The sequence below is a fragment of the Bos taurus genome, chromosome 9 (genome assembly GCF_002263795.3).
Source record: "Bos taurus isolate L1 Dominette 01449 registration number 42190680 breed Hereford chromosome 9, ARS-UCD2.0, whole genome shotgun sequence".
Classification (NCBI taxonomy): domain Eukaryota; kingdom Metazoa; phylum Chordata; class Mammalia; order Artiodactyla; family Bovidae; genus Bos; species Bos taurus.
In genome coordinates, this window is record NC_037336.1 from 53,879,468 (window position 1) to 53,902,142 (window position 22,675).

Sequence of the window (22,675 nt, forward strand, 5' to 3'; positions counted from 1 at the left end):
GCGCTCTCTGCCCATCTCCGGCTCTGCTGAAGCGGCTACTGCTGCCGCCGCTGCGAGGGAGGGAGACGAGGGGGAGGGGAGGAGGCACGCGGCAGGGAGGGAGGGAAGAGAAGGGAGGTGGGGGGGAGCAAGGGGAGAGGGGAGACGGACTCCCAGAGTGGGGAGGAGGGAGGGAGGGGCGCGCGAGCCCCGCCAAGGTTCCCACCAGAAGGGCTCGGGGAGGAGATCTCGGCGAGGAGGAGTAGGGTCTCTTCCCCGCCCCCCCCCACCTCCCCTCCCCTCCCCTCCCCTCCCCTCCCCTCCCCTCCTTCCCCCTTCGCGCCCTTTCCTTGGGCTCTTCCTCCCGCGGCTTGGGCTGGGGGTGGCCAGGCTCGGCCGCAGCCGGGTCTTCGGCGCGCTGGTGAGAGTGCTGAGGCCGAGAGGCGGCTGCGCTAGCTCCCGGCGCCGCCGGCCCGAGGCACCTGTGCGCGCACGCACCGCCGGCAGCCCAATTGCCGAGGCTCCCCGACTCGGATCCGCCGGCGGTCGCCTTGCCTCGCTCTCCTTTCTGGTCAGATTACAATCATGCCTGTGCATCCATGACATCTGTGTACTCCCCTATTGCTGTCTGCTTCCCCGGGCGCTCTTTGGCACAGGGTGTCCGGCCAGAAGGAGCCGCCGGCGGGGAACTCGATGCAGGCAACCGCCGTCAGCTCCTTGGAGCAGTTGCTTGGGCACGGGTGGCAGTGTTTGCCTCCTGGGTTGACCAGCTAATGAGGTAAAAAATATATATATGTAAATATGTTAGTAATCCTCTGACCCGATTTCTTAGGACCATTCTCAGTAATCTAGGAAGGTTTCAGTATGAAGGGCACAGGGGCAGTCTATTGCCCTCTGCCTTGGCGCTTATCCTCTCTTTTCTTGATATCCTAAAAAATCAGGACACGACTTAGCCAGTTTAAGCGAAATATTTCTTATTTTTTTATTAATTGCAGAGCTTTTTATTTTTATTCACATTCTCCTAGAATTGGCTTTGCTTTCCTGTTAGGATTTGCTTTGCTTTATTAGTCCTGTTTATTCGCAAACTGCAAAGACTCGCATGAAAACAGATACTGTAGCGCCTGTACGCTCAAGATCGAGAGGGTGAATCCACACTGATAAATGGACGTTATTGACTGATTTCCGTGAACTATTTAGTTTCATAATCTTCACCTGGTAGTTGAGGATAGGCAGACAGCAGGTGGATTATACGCATAAAAGATATGATTAGAAAAAAAGGTCTCCTAAAACTCTCCTCAAATAATCTAACATATAAAGTAGCCACATTACTCCCTGTGAAAAGTTTCTGATTTTTATTTATATGTTATTCAAATTATCAGGCTTTTAGTTACTTAACCTTTTCTGTTAGAATAAGTGAAACAGGTATTTTATTTTAGCTAAGTATGTCTAATATAACATGTACTCAGGTTAAAATAGGTGCACACTCAATTGTAAACACAGTATGGAGAAACATTTTTAATGCAGTAAGGCATACTCAAATACTGATGAAGAGCCTCTAGCTTTTCCCATATACATTCCTGTGAGAAGAAAAAATGTTGGTGATAAAGTAGTACTAGATGGTATTCTCAACTTTCTAGAATCTGTCCTGCAGAGTTTATCTGTTAATGAAAATATTTGGTTTCACATCTATCTGATAATCTGAATGAGAGAAGCACCTCCTCAGGGAACAAGAGATATCAAACTCTCCTAACACACCTCATCTTTAAAAAACCTGTTACTGTCTCCAGATGTTCACTGTTACACCATGCAAATTCACCATATGCTATTCTTTCAAAGAAGACCACAGGAAAGAAATGGTTGGTGAAGACTTACAGCTCATTTGACTCTTTATGTCTTCTCAGTTGTGTCTATATTACAGAAATTTTCAGGGTTGTTTTTTTTTTTCAAATGGGAGTTTTGGGCAAAGAGTGGTTACCAAGAATTAAATCTCTATTTTTCTTTCCCCTGTTTTAGGATATTCCTATTCCTCCTATATTTGATTATGAAACTATAAGACCAATATCTGCATAATCTCATTTTGTGGTTGTAAAAGGTAAAGAAAAAATGCAAACTAAAAGCCAAACAAAGAAAAGGGATAACTTATAAAGCACAGCAAGATAAGCTTCTAACTCCTTACTCCCCATCCGCTTGGTCCACCAGCGACAAGACTAGGATGATAAAAGATGGAATGACATCGCAATTCTTCTGCTGGAGGACTTGAATTTAAATTTAGATACTTAGGCTGGGTGTAAACTGTCTTGTCATCTCTACCATAGCATTCCTTACCTTTTGTGTTTCTTTCCCCTTCTACATTTTTATTAGTGTTGCATTGTGCTATGACATTGTTTCATTTACTTACATGTTGCATTACAACCTGGGAAGCCAAGTAAATATTTAAAATACAAAGCTTCGTTTTAAACAATGACTCTTCATATTTACTTAGTTGAAAACAAATACATTAAAATTTTCTGGAATCAGTAAGAGGGAAAACTCTATCCTTTAATAAATACTGCACTGGTGTCAAAGATTGGTTAGCAAAGAAATGTAATGTATCTGTTTATTGAACACATATTTAATAAGCACCCCTTGTGGGCAGGCAACATGTTTGGCTTCACAGATATCACAGTGGAGAAACTTAGTAACTGTGCCTTTGTGAAGCTTAGTCTAGTGATCCAATAAAAGTGTTTTATCACTAAGAACAGTGTTATGATGACTATGATAAGTTTTAAACCCAAAGGAAAAAATATTTTTTAATTAACTTATAGACATTAACAAGATTAAGGGTAAAGGAATATAGACCCTTTGCAAATTCTAGATGGCTATTTTCCCCTCTCCTTTTCCCAGGAAACTAAAGGAGAAAAATTTAACTTGGTTAATTATGAGTGATTATAAAAAAGAGTGGGAACAATATCAACACAAGAATAATATAGGAGAAACATTTAGAGGAGCACCAAAATGACCAATTGTTGAAGAACACACACCATAACAATGTTGCCATGGAGAAGTTGAAAAACTTGTTCTGACATTCTGCCATGAATTTTCATAAGGACACAATGAAGGGATTGCTTCTGTGAATGAAAACTACAAGGCTTTAGGCAAGAATTTCATTGGGTGGGGATGAAGGTGCAATAGAAGATGATGACCAAAAGCTGGTAAAACTTAAGTAAAAAGTAAAACTAAAATTATAACATCACAAATTAAGAATTAATATGGAAGAACATACACTGAGATAAACATCATAAGGGAAAGAGCACAAAAAATAAGAAAGACTAGTGAAAGGAACTTGAAATAAAGAGATGAACAGGATTAGAGAGAATATGAAAGATGGAGAATACAGGCAAAAACAAGAAAATACAAATTATGAAAAAATAAATCTTCAATATTATTAAAGAAAAAAACATTCGTGAAGTTAAAGACTTGAAATTTCATTTTTAAAGGATACAGTGATCACTAAAAAATATTGTCACCACCAAGATATATCATAATACAATAACAAGAATGTAAATATAATAGTCTTTGGGGTTGAAGGAGGTGAAAAAAGCAATCACTAACTTACAAAGGAAAATATTGAGATTGGCTTCAAGATTCTTCACTATAACAAGATACCAAAGTCCACAAAATGCCAGCATAAGAGTTAAGGCTTTTCCTATTTAGCCAGTCCTTCAAATATCATATCTTCCCTGGTGGCTCAGAGGTTAAAGCATCTGCCTCCAATGAGGAGACCTGGGTTTGATCCCTGGGTCAGGAAGATCCCCTGGAGAAGGAAATGGCAACCCACTCCAGTATTCTTGCCTAGAGAATCCCATGGACGGAGGAGCCTGGTAGGGTATGCTCACAGGGTCGCAAAGAGTTGGACACGACTGAGCGACTTCACTTTCACTTTCAAATACCATAGTTGTAAACAAAGTTTGAGCATCCAGAAACTAAGGGAATGTTATTCTCATGAACCTATCTTCAGTATAGAGCATGGATTTTAGCTTCTAAGTGATAAATAGAAGTGATAATCTCAGATCAAGGACTAGTTGTGAGCATTGAATGTATTTAATTATTGACGTGAAATACAAGAATGTAAGAATTACAGCAAAATGATAGAATATAAATCTCATAGATGAAGACAATATAATAATATATATCTAAACAGAATTTGGATGAGAAGGGCAAAAAGAAAAAGATAAGATATAAAGGCATTGATTGTCTAATGCTGGGAGTCAAAGAAAATCATTCAAAGGGACAAATAAGTGGTCTAACATGTTTAACAATACAAGAATAAACTGTAATCAAGATAATATTAAATACTAATTTTTATCATTACTTGTTTTAGCAAACTAATAGATACACTGTAATAATGGAAAATGCAGTTGTTTTTACATGAGTAGCAAAGAAATAAAAGCATCAAAGAATAGACCATAAACACTGAGAATACACATATATAGAAATAAATTTTAAAAAACATCACAGAGTGAAGGAATTTTATGAAGTTAAAAAGCAAAAACCTAACATAAAATAATATAGCAGAACTAAAAGTAAACATATCCTTAATATTATTAAATGTGAATAGGATTATCTCATCCTCTATAAGAAAGTAGACATTTTAGATTGGATAATGAAACAAAATTTTATACCTACAAGATAACTCAGAATATTAGAAAAATAAAAGGATAGGCAAACATAACAGGCAAATACATACTCTTGATTGGAGGCTAGGTGTCGTACAAACCAGAAATCCATTAAACAAAATGAAGAAGGAAAGTTTATGGTTATAGTAATAGGTACTTTCATATGCATACAAAAGAATTATGAATACATATGTCTTGAGAAAGGAATGGCCATCCACTCCCTTATTCTTGCCTGGAGAATTCCATGGACAGAGGAGCCTGGCAGGAATATTTATGTACCAAACAGTATAACACCACATAACTATTGAGTTGGCCAGAAAGTTCGTTTGATTTAAAGCCTGAACGAACTTTTTGGCCAACCCAAAATATCAGAAATTATACACGTACAAGATAGCATGAAGTACACTATTAGTAGAAGCCTTAATACTTTTAATATATGAGAGTCCACATGTACAGGCAGTAAACAAAGATATTAAAGATTAAATATTGTATACTCTTTCTAGCCCTAACTCACTTAGGAGCATCAATGGAAAATTCTATCTAAAATATTAACAAATAAACCCTAACACATTAATTGATTAAAAGAGTATTAAAAGAACAAGATATGATCACCAGGTGTGATTTTTTTTCTCAAAAATTTAGGGGAAACAACATTTCTATACTAGAAAATTTATTAAAATACTTCATCACTTCCCTCATCTATAAAATGAAAATATCAGTACCCACTTTATAGGAATTTTTACAATGATTTACAGTTATTGCACACAAAATCTTTAGCAAGAGTGCCTGAAATATAGTCAGCTCTTCATAAATGTTATCTGTTGTGTTTGTCAGCTTTCACAAGATATTTAAAAATGATTATGCTTATGATAATAATATAAATCTTGTTTTCATTTTCTTGAATAACAAACTTGTGTTGATTTATTAATGTTGCATTCTCATCTTTTGTCCCTTCTCCTCAGGGTTTTCATGATTAATTTTTAGGTCCTATGTTCTTTTTGTATTAGTATTAAAATACTGCCAAGCATTAAAATCAATTTGCAAATTCTGAGTGTACTGAAAACTATCCATTTAAAAATAATTTAGAATTATATTACTACTGTTTAAGTGCATTCTCTCACTTTTTTAAGACTTAATTTTTTGAAAAGTTTTAGGTTCACAGCAAAATTGAGTGGAAGGTAGAGAGTTCAGTTATATCTATATTCCCATCTTACACATACCCTCTGTCACTATTTACATTCTGTACCAGAGTGGTACATTTTTTCCAAATGATGAACTTATACTAAAGCAGAGTTACCCCAAGTCTACAGTTTACATGAGGATTCAATCTTGGTGTTGCACATTCTGTGGGTCTAACAACTGTGTAAAAACATATGTCCACCAGTGGAAAATCATACAGAATACTTTCACTGCCCTAAAATCTTTTGTTCCACCTATTTCTCCCTCCTTCTTCCCTAACCCCTGGGAACCACTGACTTTTTTCATTTCTTTTGCCTTTTCCAGAATGTCACACAGTATGTGTAACCTTTTCAAATGGACTCCTTTTACTTAGTAATATGCATTTAAGGTTCTTCCCTGTATTTTCATAGCTTTTCCGCCCCATGAATTCTATTTTTTTTAAATATTAAGGCTGTTACTAGCTTTGGTTTTGCTAATTTTGGACTGAAGAAGCTGAAGTTGAACAGTTCTATGAAGACCTACAAGACCTTTTAGAACTAACACCCAAAAAAGATGTCCTTTTCATTATAGGGGACTGGAATGCAAAAGTAGGAAGTCAAGAAACACCTGGAATAGCAAGCAAATTTGGCCTTGGAATATAGAATGAAGCAGGGCAAAGACTGATAGAGTTTTGCCAAGAAAATGCACTGGTCATGACAAACACCCTCTTCCAACAACACAAGGGAAGACTCTATACATGGACATCACCAGATGGTCAAAACCTAAATCAGATTGATTATATTCTTTGCAGCCAAAATGGAGGAGCTCTATATAGTCAGCAAAAACAAGACCAGGAGCTGACTGTGGCTCAGATCATGAACCCCTTATTGCCAAATTCAGACTAAAATTGAAGAAAGTAGGGAAAACTACTAGACCATTCAGGTATGACCTAAATCAAATCCCTTATGATTATACAGTGGTAGTGAGAAATAGATTTAAGGGCCTAGATCTGATAGATAGAGTGCCTGATGAACTATGGAATGAGGTTCGTGACATTGTACAGGAGACAGGGATCAAGACCATTTCCATAGAAAAGAAATGCAAAAAAGCAAAATTGCTGTCCAGGGAGGCCTTACAAATAGCTGTGAAAAGAAACGAAGCAAAAAGCAAAGGAGAAAAGGAAAGATATAAGCATCTAAATGCAGAGTTCCAAAGAATAGCAAGAAGAGATAAGAAAGCCTTCTTCAGCGATCAATGCAAAGAAATAGAGGAAAACAACAGAATGGGAAAGACTAGGGATCTCTTCAAGAAAATCAGAGATACCAAAGGAACATTTCATGCAAAGCTGAGCTCGATAAAGGACAGAAATGGTATGGACCTAACAGAAGCAGAAGATATTAAGAAGAGATGGCAAGAATACACAGAAGAACTGTACAAAAAAGGTCTTCACGACCCAGATAATCACGATGGTGTGATCACTGACCTGGAGCCAGACATCCTGGAATGTGAAGTCAAGTGGGCCTTAGAAAGCATCACTACGAACAAAACTAGTGGAGGTGATGGAATTCCAGTTGAGCTCTTTCAAATCCTGAAAGACGATGCTGTGAAAGTGTTGCACTCAATATACCAGCAAATTTGGAAAACTCAGCAGTGACCACAGGACTGGAAAAGGTCAGTTTTCATTCCAATCCCAAAGAAAGGCAATGCCAAAGAATGCTCAAACTACTGCACAATTTCACTCATCTCACATGCTAGTAAAGTAATGCTCAAAATTCTCCAAGCCAGGCTTCAGCAATATGTGAACCATGAACTTCCTGATGTTCAAGCTGGTTTTAGAAAAGGCAGAGGAACCAGAGATCAAATTGCCAACATCCGCTGGATCATGGAAAAAGCATTTCTGCTTTATTGACTATGCTGAAGCCTTTGACTGTGTGGATCGCAATAAACTGTGGAAAATTCTGAAAGAGTTTTCAGGTGGCATACCAGACCACCTGATCTGCCTCTTGAGAAATTTATATGCAGGTCAGGAAGCAACAGTTAGAGCTGGGCATGGAACAACAAACTGGTTCCAAATAGGAAAAGGAGTTCGTCAAGGCTGTATATTGTCACCCTGTTTATTTAACTTATATGCAGAGTACATCATGATAAACGCTGGACTGGAAGAAGCACAAGCTGGAATCAAGATTGCTGGGAGAAATATCAATAACCTCAGATATGCAGATGACACCACCCTTATGGCAGAAAGTGAAGAGGAACTCAAAAGCCTCTTGATGAAAGTGAAAGTGGAGAGTGAAAAAGTTGGCTTAAAGCTCAACATTCAGAAAACGAAGATCATGGCATCCGGTCCCACCACTTCATGGGAAATAGATGGGGAAACAGTGGAAACAGTGTCAGACTTTATTTTTCTGGGCTCCAAAATCACTACAGATGGTGACTGCAGCCATGAAATTAAAAGATGCTTACTCCTTGGAAGGAAAGTTATGACCAACCTAGATAGCATATTCAAAAGCAGAGACATTACTTTGCCAACAAAGGTTTGTCTAGTCAAGGCTACGGTTTTTCCAGTGGTCATGTATGGATGTGAGAGTTGGACTGTGAAGAAAGCTGAGCGCCAAAGAATTGGTGCTTTTGAACTGTGGTGTTGGAGAAGACGCTTGAGAGTCCCTTGGACTGCAAGGAGATCCAACCAGTCCATTCTGAAGGAGATTAGCCCTGGGATTTCTTTGGAAGGAATGATGCTCAAGCTGAAACTCCAGTACTTTGGCCACCTGATGTGAAGAGTTGACTCATTGGAAAAGACTCTGATGCTGGGAGGGATTGGGGGCAGGAGGAGAAGGGGACGACAGAGGATGAGATGGCTGGATGGCATCACTGACTCAATGGATGTGAGTCTGGGTGAACTCCGGGAGTAGGTGATGGACAGGGAGGCCTGGCGTGCTGGGATTCATGGGGTCGCAAAGAGTCAGACATGACTGAGCGACTGATCTGATCTGATCTGATATTTTACTGTGTGTGTCTGTGTGTGTGTATACCTATGCACCTCATTTTTCAGCTCCTCTTGGTTATAAAACGTCTGAAGTTTGAGCTGAGGCTGCAATTCATAATGCAAATGTGACCAAAGTGTCTTTTTGTTTTTCTGCTTTAGCCTGTTCATGTAATGGATCAAATCTCAACAAGAGTCTCTAAGAAAATTTGTACTCTATTGATAGGTTCTATCCAATATTGCTAGATTTAGTCTAATTTTTATTTCTTTTTAAGTAGCCACTCTTTTCTCATTGTTCACTTGTGGGGATATTGATTTATTTCTATTCTTCTCAGAAGTGTCACGTGAATGTTTCAGACTATTTGACACTTGGTAGGCTTTTGCCACGGAGAAGGCAATGGCACCCTACTCCAGTAGTCTTGCCTGGGAAATCCCATGGACAGAGGAGCATGGTGGGCTGCATGTCCCTGGGGTCGCTAAGAGTCGGGCACGACTGAGGGACTTCACTTTCACTTTTCACTTTCATACATTGGAGAAGGAAATGGCAACCCACTCCAATGTTCTTACCTGGAGAATCCCAGGGACAGGGGAGCCTGGTGGGCTGCCGTCTATGGGGTTGCACAGAGTCAGACATGACTGAAGCAACTTAGCAGCAGCAGCAGCAGGCTTTTGCCAGGGCTTCCCTGGTGGTTCAGATGGTAAAGAATTTACCTGCAATGCACGAGACCTGGGTTTAATCCCTGGGTCAGAAAGATCCCCTGGAGAAGGGAATGGCTACCCAATCCAGTATTCTTGCCTGGAGAAACCCATAGGCAGAGGAGCCTGGTGGGCTGCAGTCCATGGAGTTGCAAAGGGTTGAACACAACTTAGTACCTAACACATACACACAGGCTTTTCCATGTGAAAATAATTAAATCTTTAGTTCTAGGAAATTGTTACCAATAATTTATTTAAGCACTTTCCTGTCTGGTTTTTTTTTTTATTTTCTTCTATGAATTGCCTTAGACAAATATGAATAAAGAGTTAATATAGCCTGTCTGATCGTTCCATTTTTGTATACCTCCATGTAAGCCTGGTTCCATGATTGACCCAAAAATGTCTTTGAACGTGGCTGTTAGAAAGCTTTTCAAGTTAATGATTAAAGATATTTTTTACACACCTAGAAGAGTGAACTGTGTTGCTTATTCTACCTTGTCAGGATTGCCTTGCACAAAAATTGAGATTGACGATGTGCACCTGCTGTCATTTTTTTTGGGGGGGTGCTGGGTTTCAATTATCCTGATTGGTTACTTAGCAGGATATGCTTATGTGACAGCCCCCTTAAAGCATCAGACATTGAAGGCTTGAGTGGATGTTTTACTTGAGCAGTAACCACAGGTCACCGTGGTTCACCACTAGAGACAAAACACATTCTGTGCTGAGGCATAGAAAGACTCAGTAGATTACTCATGATTTCTGGACTCCATCCATTGGATGCATTTTTCATACTACTTCTGCTGTGTAACCTTGTGCTATAATAAACACTGAAAGTGAAAAGTGAAGTTACTCAGTCGTGTCCGACTCTTTGCGACCCCATGGACTGCAGCCTACCAGGCTCCTCCGTCCATGGGATTTTCCAGGCAAGAATACTGGAGTGGGTTGCCACTTCCTTCTCCAGTAATAAACCCCAACCAAGAAAAAAAGGCAAAACTCTTTTTAGAATTCTTTGAATCAAAAGTGTGGGGTATAGAGACCTCCAAAACAACAAATGTTGAGACATTTGAATCAGCTTCTATTTCCTCTCAGATGTCTTTCAAACTTATCTCTTTTTATCCTTGCTGTCATTTGAAGTTATTTCTTAATTTAATTTTCTAGTTTACCAATTTTACATGTAAATAAGTCTGGTCTTCTACATATCCTATTGAAATGTTTTGTTATTGTTATTTTAAAAATTATATTTTCCTTTAACAAGGTCTTGATGTGGTTCTTTGCAAAATTTCTGGTTCTTTTGCAAAATTTCTTCTTGATTCATAGTCACTTTTCTTGCTAACATCATTTACTATTCTTGCTTTATAGATATGATTGCATACTTTATCTCTGTGTAGACAATATATATGAGCATTTAAAGTTTTTTCAGATTATGACATTATCATTTCCGTAAGAATAAATTTTTCTTTTGTTGAGAATATGACCTCCTTTCATAGGCAGTTGTCTGATGGCTGTGATATAGTCTGCTGGAAAATAGCTGTGCCTTAATTAATTAATTAATTGATAGTATACAACTGACAAGGTGACAAGTGATGGTTTTCTGACCATGCAATTCTAGGCTACTTAGTGTGGCATTGCTTCACCTTTGGCTATGGAAGGAGGAAGTAGGGAGAAAGTTAAGAGGGAGGAAATTGTGGTTTTTTTAGCTCTCAGATTTGAATGGCTTAGGCTACTTAGTGTGGCATTGCTTCACCCTTGGCTTTGGAAGGAGGAAGTAGAAAGTTAAGAAAGAGGAAATTGCGGTTTTTTTAGCTCTCAGATTTGAATGGCATTGAACACCAATGTCATGAATTCAGTAACATCTCAACCATCAGAAAATCTGTATTTTCCTTAATATTTTCTTATTCATGTAAATTTTCTTTTTGTCTGTCTTTCAGCATTATGTTTTATGAGACTATTTAATATATATTAATTTATGCTTATTTAGATCCTTCTTGGAGAAGGCAATGGCAACCCACTCCAGTGCTCTAGCCTGGAGAATCCCAAGGACGGAGGAGCCTGGTAGGCTGCAGTCCGTGGGGTCGCTAGGAATCGGACATGACTGAGCGACTTCACTTTCACTTTTCACTTTCATGCATTGGAGAAGGATATGGCAACCCACTCCAGTGTTCTTGCCTGGAGAATCCCAGGGAGCCTGGTGGGCTGCTGTCTATGGGATCGCACAGAGTTGGACACGACTGAAGTGACTTAGCAGTAGCAGATCCTTCTTAATTACCAGGAATATATTGAAGCTGTTCAAATATCCCTATGGACGTGTCATTTACCAAATCTCTTTAATTTTTTGTACAGATTCTTGCTTGCACTATATTGTCTCACTGCTTCAGGCAAATGTGATGTGGAATAGTTACCACTGATTGTTTTCAACAAATACCCTGGGGAGAAGATTCTTTCCACTGTATTAGTGTGAGCACTGAGTCAGGGTAAATAAATAAAACCCCTGTGATTTTAACTGCCAGGCAGATCAACTCACTAAAATTTCTCTGGTCATGGGATTCCTACACAATTTACCTTCACTAGTTGCTGCTAGGCTGCTGATTTTCACAGTTAGAAAGGTTACAAAACTGTTGGTTTCCAGGCCACTGCAAAGCTAGAGAGAGGAAATTTGGAACAGAAGTTAAAATGTGACAAAACTCTTATGGTGGTTCAACCATTTTTATTCTTTAATAGCTGCTCTTCAGATTGTTGTAAGCCTTTGGTAAATTTCTAAATTTCTGAAAAAGTTAATTTTCACAGTTTCTGACTATGCTTTCATTACTTTTTCTATTGTTTGATGAATGGTTCTAATAAATACCAACCACTGCAGTGAGTGTGTTGGTATTATTTAAAAATTAGTTGAGTCTGGTGTGTTTCAGATTGTTTTATGCTGATCCTTATCAATATAATTATCTTATAGTCAAATTTATTTATAAATTACATGTTTCTACTAAGAAAACTATTTCTAGATTCTAACCAATACCTGACACATATCTCTGCTGCTGCTAAGTCGATTCAGTCGTGTCCGACTCTGTGCAACCCCATAGACGGCAGCCCACCAAGCTCCCCTGTCCCTGGGATTCTCCAGGCAAGAACACTGGAGTGGGTTGCCATTTCCTTCTCCAATGCATGAAATTGAAAAGTGAAAGTGAGGTCGCTCAGTTGTGTCCGACTCTTAGCGACCCCATGGCCTGCAGCTTACCAGGCTCCTCCGTCCATGGGACTTTCCAGGCAAGAGTACTGGAGTGGGGTGCCATTGCCTTCTCCAGACACATATCTCTACATACACACATATATATACCTGTATATGTATATATATATTTAGTTTTATTTATTTATTTTTGGCTGTGCTGTCTGCTTATATTTTATGTATATTTAACTTTATTAAAATTATACCATAATCATTAAAATTATATATTACACTATATTATAATTTCATTTGTTGATTTTTTTTGTGCATCTTTTATACCATCTTGAGAACATTGTCTGAAGCTTGTCTGGTATTTTTTAAAAAGTGAGGTGTATATATTCTAATAGTGCACTTATTTATTCAGTCTTGAAAGCAGTCATTAATTAAAAAGTGAGCAATGATGCAATTTTCTAACCAATGGCAAGAGACATTTATGTTCAAATATATGCACAGAGATAGCAAGAGAACCTCTATTTCAATATTTTTTTAAATGTATTATAACCTGCCTGAAAAGTTAATCTGCTTACAGTACATAATAAATTTAATTAAGTTGCTTCTTAGTATAGTTTCTATTTGAGTCAAACAGTTGTAGAATTCTTGAAACAGCTTCATAAAATTTCAGGTTTCCAAGAAACACAATTGTGAATCCTGAGACCATTTTTCTTGTTTCCTTGTAAAATCCTCCAAGTGAATACATAGCCATAAGGGTAAATATGGAAACACAGAAAAGTTAAGTAGGACAAAGTTTTTAAAAAATATCTACTGAAATAAAAAGTAAACACTAAAGAGCTGCAATTGAAATGACCAATTCAGATGGTGTCTTTGTAAATATCACCCAGGCTCTGAAAGTAGAACTAATAGCTCTTTGCTCTTTCCATATTACTTTTTTCACAACTCTATCTTGCTATGAATCACTGCCTTCTTTGTACTATAAAATAAGTTGTTATCTCCCTTATGAGACTGTGAGGACTTCAGAGGAAAAACCTATTGTTAGGCATATTTTTAATGCTCTATCTCTAATAAATAGCAGAGGTAGTACTCTAGGAATATTTGTAGAATTAATAAATGCATATATACTTGATAAAGGTAATTCAATAATTCTTTGCTAAAAATTAAGAAATTCACAGTTTAAAGACTGTCTTACAGCTATGAAACTCATGCTTAAACTTAAATATAATTTTTCCTATGAATAACCTACTTTTTCTACATCAGTGACTGTAATACTGTAGAAAAGCACTGTCATTTATAAGCATGCTATTTGTGGGAATGGAGGTTGGGCTAACTGGTGGAGGTGATGATGACCTCATGCTAACTAATCTGAAAAGTTTTGTGATTTGTAGTTCTAACAAGTTAGAATGAGATATTCACAGAAGAAAGTTTTTAATTAATATCTTTTTCTAGAGTCAGAAATACATTAACTGTAAAAGAAAATTATATACAAATTGAAGAATATATAATATAATTAAATTACCTTCAAGGTCCCTCCTGAATTATGAATATTTGTTTTAGGTCTCATATTAAATGAAAACTAAATTCAGCTTAAACTGTATTTAGTAGAATTTTTAAGTAACTGGAATCTGTAGGGTTTGGGAAAAGAAGAAGGACACTGGAAGAGTGAATTATGTTCCCTTCTTAGAAGGTCAGAAATTGACTGTTTAACCATGAAATTTAAGGCTTACGTGAAGCTAATTATGAGGGTGGGTGAAGGGACTATAACTTGGTTTGGGTAGATTGATAAAATTGGATTTACTATATTAGAGAAACAACTGGTCCACTGTATGTTAAGACAAGTTCTCGGGCATCTTCACTTCAGATTTGTTAAACTTTATTGTAACAACAACACAACAGTGATAAAAATTCATAATATACTGAGCTTCCTTTGTATGACCAGTGCTCTGCTAAACATTTACTGCTATCTTCTTTAGTCCTTATTATTGTCCTCAGTCGTGTCCAACTCTTTGTGACCCCATAGACAGGGGAGCCTGGTGGGCTGCCGTCTCTGCAGTCGCACAGAGTCGGACACGACTGAAGTGACTTAGCAGACTATAACCTGCCAGGCTCTTCTGTCCATGGGATTTCCCAGGCAAGATTACTGAGTGGGTTGCCATTTCCTTCTCCAGGAGATCCTCCCTACCCAGGGATAGAGCCTGTTTCTTGTGTCTCCTGCACTGATAGGAAGATTCTTTACCATTGCACCTTCTGGGAAGCCTTCTTTAGTCCTTACAAGTGTCCAGTGAAGCTGACATTGGAGAGTAGTTCTTGTCTTTCATTTGACAATTTTCTTTACGACTGAGTAGCTACTCTTTCCAGGAGAGAACAGTACTGAAGGGAAAGTTGCTGGTCTCACTTCCATCCTGCCCTTTCACTCACTTTTCCTTATGGGAAGAGAAATCATATTTCTAAGCAATGAAACTAGGGGAACTCATGTGAGGATACTGTCTTCTGAGGACTTCCTGCTTCTCTTGTCCTATATGGAAATTACTAAAACTCTTCCAACTGCTTTGTTTAGTTGAGAGTAATAAACCACTTAATTTTGACTTTAGAATTTAATCAGTGTTTTCTGATCTATATTACCAAGATGAAAATAGATATTCTAAAGTCTAACTTACTCCTGGGTATATTTTCTATTTAGATCTAATTTTAAATAATGAATATAAGTAGCTACATTTTAGGACCAGAAAAACTGAGGCTTAGAGAGATTAAATCATGCTTAAGGTCATATAAAAGGTAAGTTGGTATTTAAAATACGAATCTCTCTGTACTTCTTGCTTTCATGTGCCTTTTGTAATCCTTCCATTCTGCCATCCTTGCCCTTCAGGCCAAACCCTCTAGAGAGAAAATTGGAGACTATGAATGTATAACATGTGCCTATACATAAAAGTACTGTGAAATTGCCATTTCCAGAGTGTGCTGGCATAAAACTGTAACTATTGTTAAAAATGACCAGATTATAAAATAATTATATGAACATGGTGCATTTTGTCCAGGTGAACATGTAAGTTGTTTAATCAATTCGAATAGCCCTTCATTATACTACCTAATGAGTGAATAAATAATATACCACGTGTAGACTAGATTGTCTAATTTTCAAGAAGTAATCTGGCTTTCATACTGTTGAATCATATTTGCAGTAAGATAATTTGGCTGCAGCACTTCACAGTGGCTGAAGAGAGACTAGAGTTGTGGTCCTCAGTCCTTCTGTTTCCTGTCTTATGGGAATCAACCTAATGTCTTCCCACTGTAGGCTCCAGAGACAGAGCAGATGGCATATGGACATGGTTCAAAGCAGCAGAGATTACAGTTTATAAGATATAAGAAGAGACTAGGACCTGCTCTCCTTGAGGTAGGTAAGTTGAAGTAGTATGTCTGACCTGAGAAAGGGGTTAAAAGACCTTAGACAATGACGACAAAGTTGGGAGTGGTGCATGGAAGGGAATATTGAAGGGGAGGGGGAGATTGGTTTAGGGAAGTTATCTATTAATAGGAAAAAGGCTGAAGAATAACAGTGCTGATTTAATTTCAATATTTTTTTTCTACCTTTAGACTCATTAGCCCACTTTCCACATTTCCTTCTACTTAACCAGGGAATTAATGAACCTCTTCTGCCCTGGTGTTGTGGGAGGAGGCACGATAGAGGTTATTCTCTGCTCTGGGTTTCAGAATACATCTGTCACAGCAACAATAACAAACATATTTACTAAGGACTTAAACTGTGTAAAATTCTGAGAAGGTCTTCAGGATTTAATTCTATTTGACCTTCTTAAAAACCTTGAGATAGGTGCTCTTATTATCCTCAGTTCACAGATGAGGAAACTGAGAGAAAGAAAGCTTAAATACCATGTTTTAGATCACATAGCCAATAAATTACTTGGTGTGCCAGGTGGCCTGATTCTAAGTTCTATGTTATTAGCCATTATGTATTGCCTCCTCAGGAAGAGGAAATCACTGGGATAAAATATGAGTCTTTGTAGTTGCAAGTCTTATCCTTTGGGATTGTACAAGCAAAATTCACTGTGGAGGCAAGGTATGTCAAAGACCGAAGTGAGGAGTGACCTCTTTTTTGACACCACCAGTTGAGACAGGAGCTCTTCTCCATTTTCTGGGACCTTGTGTGACCCAAATCGAGAGTGAGCAACAATCCAGAAATATCACTGATATGAAAATTTTTGAAGTAATCATGTTAGGTGGGGCTCAAATCACTTATAAGAATAATAGAGCAATGTGACACTTATGAAATACAAAATATTCTGGAGAAATTATTATCTATTATATTATCTAGTAGTATCTAGTAGTAGATTATCTACTAGTATCTATTCTATTAGTAGTGAAGGATATATATATACAGCAGATCCTCCTCCAGTCTCCATACTGAGATTTTGCTCTGCCTTTGGAGACCTAAGAGATTGAGTTCATTATGTGTGTGTTGTGTGTGTGTTAGGTGCTCAGTCATGTCTGACTTTTGTGACCCCATGGACTGTAGCCCACCAGGCTCCTCTGTCCATGGAATTCTCTGGGCAAAAATAGTGGAGTGGGTAGCCATTTCTTTTCCAGGGCATCTTCCCAACCCAGGGATTGAATCTGGGTCTCCTGCATTGTAGGCAGATTGTTTACCTTCTGAGTCACCAGGGAAGCCCTGGGTTCAGTATACTAGCCCACGATTTTCTGTGCTTCCCTTCCACATCCTGTTGGCACATCACTAAGCAAGAAGTTAAATTCCAATGGAGTCTGGTTATGAAGAGAAATGAAAGGAGCAAATCAGAAAACAAAGTAACTATCTGTGACATGATTTTCTCAAAGGCCCTAGACATGACCCTTCAGTACAGCCACTCAGTCATGTATGACTCTTTGTGACCCCATGGACTGCAGCACGCCAGGTTTCTCTGTCCATTCTCAGAGCTTACTCAAACTCATGTCCATCAAGTCAGTGATGCCACCCAGCCATCTCATCCTCTGTCATCCCCTTCTCTTCCCACCTTCAATCTTTCCCAGCATCAGGGTCTTTTCTAATGAGTCAGTTCGAATCAGGTGGCCAAAGTATTGGAGCTTCACCTTCAGCACCAGTCCTTCCAATGAATATTCAGGAATGATTTCCTTTCGGATGGATTGGTTTGATCTTCTTGCAATCCAAGGGACTCTCAAGAGTCTTCACCACCACAGTTCAAAAGCATCAATTCTTCAATGCTCAGCTTTCTTTATAGTCCAACTCTCACATCCATACATGACCACTGGAAAAACCATAGCCTTGACTAGACGGACCTTTGTCGGCAAAGTAATGTCTCTGCTTTTTAATATTCTGTCTAGGTTGGTCATAACTTTTCTTCCAAGGAGGAAGCATCATTTAATTTCATGGCTGCAGTCACAATCTGCAGTGATTTTGGAGCCCCCCAAAATAAAGTCTCTCTCTGTTTCTATTGTTTCCCCATCTATTTGCCATGAAGTGATGGGGCCTGCTGCCATGATCTTAGTTTTCTGAATGTTGAGTTTTAATCCAAATTTTTTACTCTGTTCTTTCACTTTCATCAAGAATGTTCAAACCCAGCCTGATGTCCCTACTCCATATCTTTTCAGAGGGTAGCTAGAGAATGCTCCAATGGTTATAAATGGGAGCACAAACCCTACAGTGAACTTCACATGCAAGCTTAAAATAAGAAAACAGATCTTAGAGAAAAGATCTATTATAGATGGTGCCCCAATCCCCAGGTCATGGACTGGTAGCAGTCTGTGGCACAGCAAGAGGTGAGTGGCTGGCAGCAAGCAAAGCTTCATCTGTATTTACACTCACTCCAGATCACTTGCATTTCCACCTGAGCTTCACCTCCTGTCAGATCAGTGGTGGCATTAGATTCTCATAGGTGCACAAACTCTACTGTGAATTTCACATGCAAGTGATCTAGGTTGTGAGCTCCTAATGAGACTGCTGAAACCATCCTATTACACAGGTCTGTGGAAAAATTGTATTACACTAAAGTGGTTCCTGGTGCCAAAAAGGTTGGAGACCGCTGTATTACAGGGCTTAAAATTGAGGTTCCTACCATCTTCAGTGATTAAAGTACAGAAATGAGGTCCTTGATCATAAGAAGAGAAAATAATATGTTCTACGTCATCCTTTATGCAATTGAAGATTAATATAGGTGATCTGATTACTCAGCAGAGGGATAGAAGATGGGGTTGAAGAGGTAAGCTTGGTTAAAACCTGGAGGGTCATGATAAAAAATATGGGATTTATCTTAATTGTGATGGGGATTTCCATGGAGAATTTCAGTAGAATGGTGATATTATCTGGTTCATAATCATTTGGAGGTACTACATGGAAAATTCCTCTTAGAAGGAGAGAGAAGTGTGGGGACCAGTTGCAGCATCTTTGGTGTTTAGAAGGTCATAGCTTGCTGTAGGACTGTAGCAGTAGAAAGTAAGAAGTGATGGGGTTTGCTTTTTATAGTAGTAAATGAATGAATGCAAATTTTGTGTCATTGGGTCATAGGAACTTACTGCATACACTTAGGAGTACCTTTGATAAGGGTAGTCATGGAGTGCTTAGGTGTTGGGATATCCAAACACGAGCAGTTTCATTCCTTTGAGATCAATTTGGGCTGAGGATTAAACACTTTCTGCTTTTTTGCTGAGTTTCCTTCAGGACTATGAAGAGAAACTTAAAAAAACAGATCTTAGAGAAAATATTTGGAATTAGACAAGGAAAACATGGTGAAACATTTAATATCCTTCATTCTGGCTGTTTGTCAGTGACGTCTTTAAAAATTTACAGAAGACATCTGTACAAAAGACCTTTTTACTGCTTCTCCTTGCACAGAAAGTTGGGTAACAATCTGCAACACACACACACACACACACACACACACATAAATTGTTTCTAGTACATGTTCTTTTTTTTCTTGCAGTAACAGAAACCTCCAAGTTCAAGTTCAGCTACATCTATCCAGCTACAGACTATGTTTCCCAGCTTCCCTTGGAGACAGGTCTAGATACATGACTACATTCTGGCTCATGGAATGTGAAGGTGGGTTATATGTGCAACCCTACAAGCAATCACAACTCCAGAAAGAAGTTGCTTACCATTCATTTCTTTTTTCTACTCTTGGCTCAAATTGAAACATAGAAATTATGGTGTGAATTCACTGTAATCATACAGATAAATACTAACTGAAGACAGGACAAAGCAGCAGGATGGCATCTGCATCCTTGTATGACTTCATAGAGAACTACTCTGATTGCCCTTCCATCTGAGGCTGTTACACGAGAGAGAATAATATGCTTCCACTTTCGCTTGAAGAACTGTATTGTAAGCTCTTTTAAAGCAGCACAGACTATATACTACCTAATACATAATTATTATATATTACAAGAAATATAATTTAAAGTTAGGCAACTTATTATATTTCTACTATCATTTAAAGAATAGTTATCTTTGTAGTTTATATGTTTCTACTTTTTCTTAAGTTTATGAATCTTATAATTACAGATGACTTGCAATGCTGGATCACTTTCCCACATCATATATGTGATATTGAGGGCTGCATTTGATGTACTCCCAGAATAGAAAAGTGTACCCTTCAAATTGCATGTAATTAGAATCAATAAAATACTGAAATTATTACCTTCAGAAGTAACATTCTAAAATATGATTTGTGGATGTATTGCTGATGAGAATTTGGTTTCTCTGAAATCTTATTAAGAACACTAAAATGTAACTAGTGAATTTATGACCTAATTAATTGTTATGTGCCAAATAGAACTTTGGTGCTTAAAAGGGATATAAATATTTTAAAGAGGACAGCAGCATGGATTTGTCCTGTAGAGTGGTATGGTCTTGCAGAGTGGCAGGCAAAGGCAAATGTCACAATGGCACCTGGTACAGACACAGAAACAAACCTTATTGGGGAAATTTATAATCAGAGGAACAGTAAGATGAAGTGTGTTGTCCCTTTACATTCTTGTTTTTCCTTGGAGAGACATACACAGTGAAACTGCAATAGGAAATTGCAAAGAATGCTACTGTAGGAATGGGACTCTGTCACCACCATATTCTAACTTTTTATAGGACTGGGTGAGAAGGGCCTTGCAGATGTTTTGTGAGGGATGGAAAAGTTTATAGATTAGCTGTCAGCTCTTCAGGGGAAGGTTTCACCCAAAAACTGGAATACTGATTGTTCAAAACTGTTGTTTACACAGCAAAGATAAATCTGGATGTTCTATGGGTGACTGATACCTTTGTAGTCCATTCCAGTAGGGTGAACGGGAGGTTTTTCTTTTTTAATTTATTTACCTACTTAAGATGATATCTATTCATTCCATATTCTTAAATATGCATATATTAGCACATGTGTACATATACACGGAGAAGGCAATGGCACCCTACTCCAATACTCTTGCCTGGCAAATCCCATGGATGGAGGAGCCTGGTAGGCTGCAGTTCATGGGGTCGCTAAGAGTTGGACACGACTGAGCGACTTCACTTTCACTTTTCACTTTCATTAGTTGGAGAAGGAAATGGCAACCTGCTCCAGTGTTTTTGCCTGGAGACTCTCAGGGATGGGGGAGCCTGGTGGGCTGCCATCTATGGGGTTGCACGGAGTCGGATACGACTGAAGCGACTTAGCAGCAGCAGCAGCATACATATACTCCCAACTTCTGTCATCTAAACACCAGAATTTTCTTGGTTATTTTTATCCTGCCATTATTAATACCTATTAATATCTTTTTTTCCTGAAGTGATTAAAATAAAGATTCTAGATTTATGTCTTGGTTGGTTTAATTTCAATATGATATATATACATGTATATATATTTTCCAGTAGAATCACATCAGTGTTATATTTCAGTATTGATATTCTTTTTAAAAGCACTTTTACAAGCTGATTTTTAATTCATATATGTAAATGTGTTAGTTTTCTGCCTAATACCTTTGATATTCAATAACTTCATCATAACTTTTCTTTTTGGAACAACACTATTTTTTTCCTAATAAACTCAGCTCTTGTTTACTCTGTTTGCATCTTTAAATTATTTTTTATTGGAGTATAATTGCTTTACAATGTTGTGTTAATTTCTGCTGTACATTGAAGTGAATCAGCTATATGTATACATAGCCTCCCTCCTTCTTGAACCTCCCTTGCACCACCTCCATCCCTCCTGACTAGGTCATCACAGAACACCAAGCTCAGCTCCCTGTGTTATACAGTAGCTTGCCACTAGCTATCTATTTACACATGGTAGTATATATATGTCAATCTTATACTCTGTGTTTGTCTCACCATCCCCTTCCCCACCTGTGTCGATATGTCCATTTTCAGTGTCTATGTCTCCATTTCTGCCTTACAGACAGTATCATCTGTGTGATCTTTCTATATTCCATCATTTCAGTTCAGTTCAGTCGCTCAGTCGTGTCTGACTCTTTGCAACCCCATGAACGCAGCACGCCAGGCCTCCCTGTCCATCACCAACTCCCGAAGTTCATCCAGACTCACGTCCATCGATCAGTGATGCCATCCAGCCATCTCATCTTCTGTTGTCCCCTTCTCCTCCTGCCTCCAATCCCTCCCAGCATCAGAGTCTTTTCCAATGAGTCAACTCTTTGCATGAGGTGGCCAAATTACTGGAGTCTCAGCTTTAGCATCATTCCTTCCAAAGAAATCCCAGGGCTAATCTCCTTCAGAATGGACTGGTTGGATCTCCTTGCAGTCCAAGGGACTCTAAAGAATCTTCTCCAACACCACAGTTCAAAAGCATCAATTCTTCAGCGCTCAGCCTTCTTCACAGACCAACTCTCACATCCATACATGACCACAGGAAAAACCATAGCCTTGACTAGACGAACATTTGTTGGCAAAATAATGTCTCTGCTTTTGAATATGCTATCTAGGTTGGTCATAACGTTTCTTCCAAGGAGTAAGCATCTTTTAATTTCATGGCTGCAGTCACCATCTGCAGTGATTTTGGAGCCCCAAAAAATAAAGTCTGACACTGTATCCATTGT

General features: G+C 38.4%; 1 long non-coding RNA gene across 2 annotated transcripts; it reads left to right on the plus strand.

Annotated features, from left to right (window-relative positions):
• The first annotated feature begins 279 nt into the window (after positions 1-279).
• LOC107132770 (uncharacterized) lies at positions 280-21,688 on the plus strand. Of its 2 annotated transcripts, none has more exons than XR_001501007.3 (3): positions 280-757; positions 15,930-16,032; positions 19,582-21,688. It is a non-coding gene; the product is annotated as an uncharacterized lncRNA (long non-coding RNA). The 2 variants fall into 2 exon arrangements; XR_001501006.3 differs by having other exon boundaries at positions 15,930-16,028.
• The last annotated feature ends 987 nt before the right edge of the window (positions 21,689-22,675 follow it).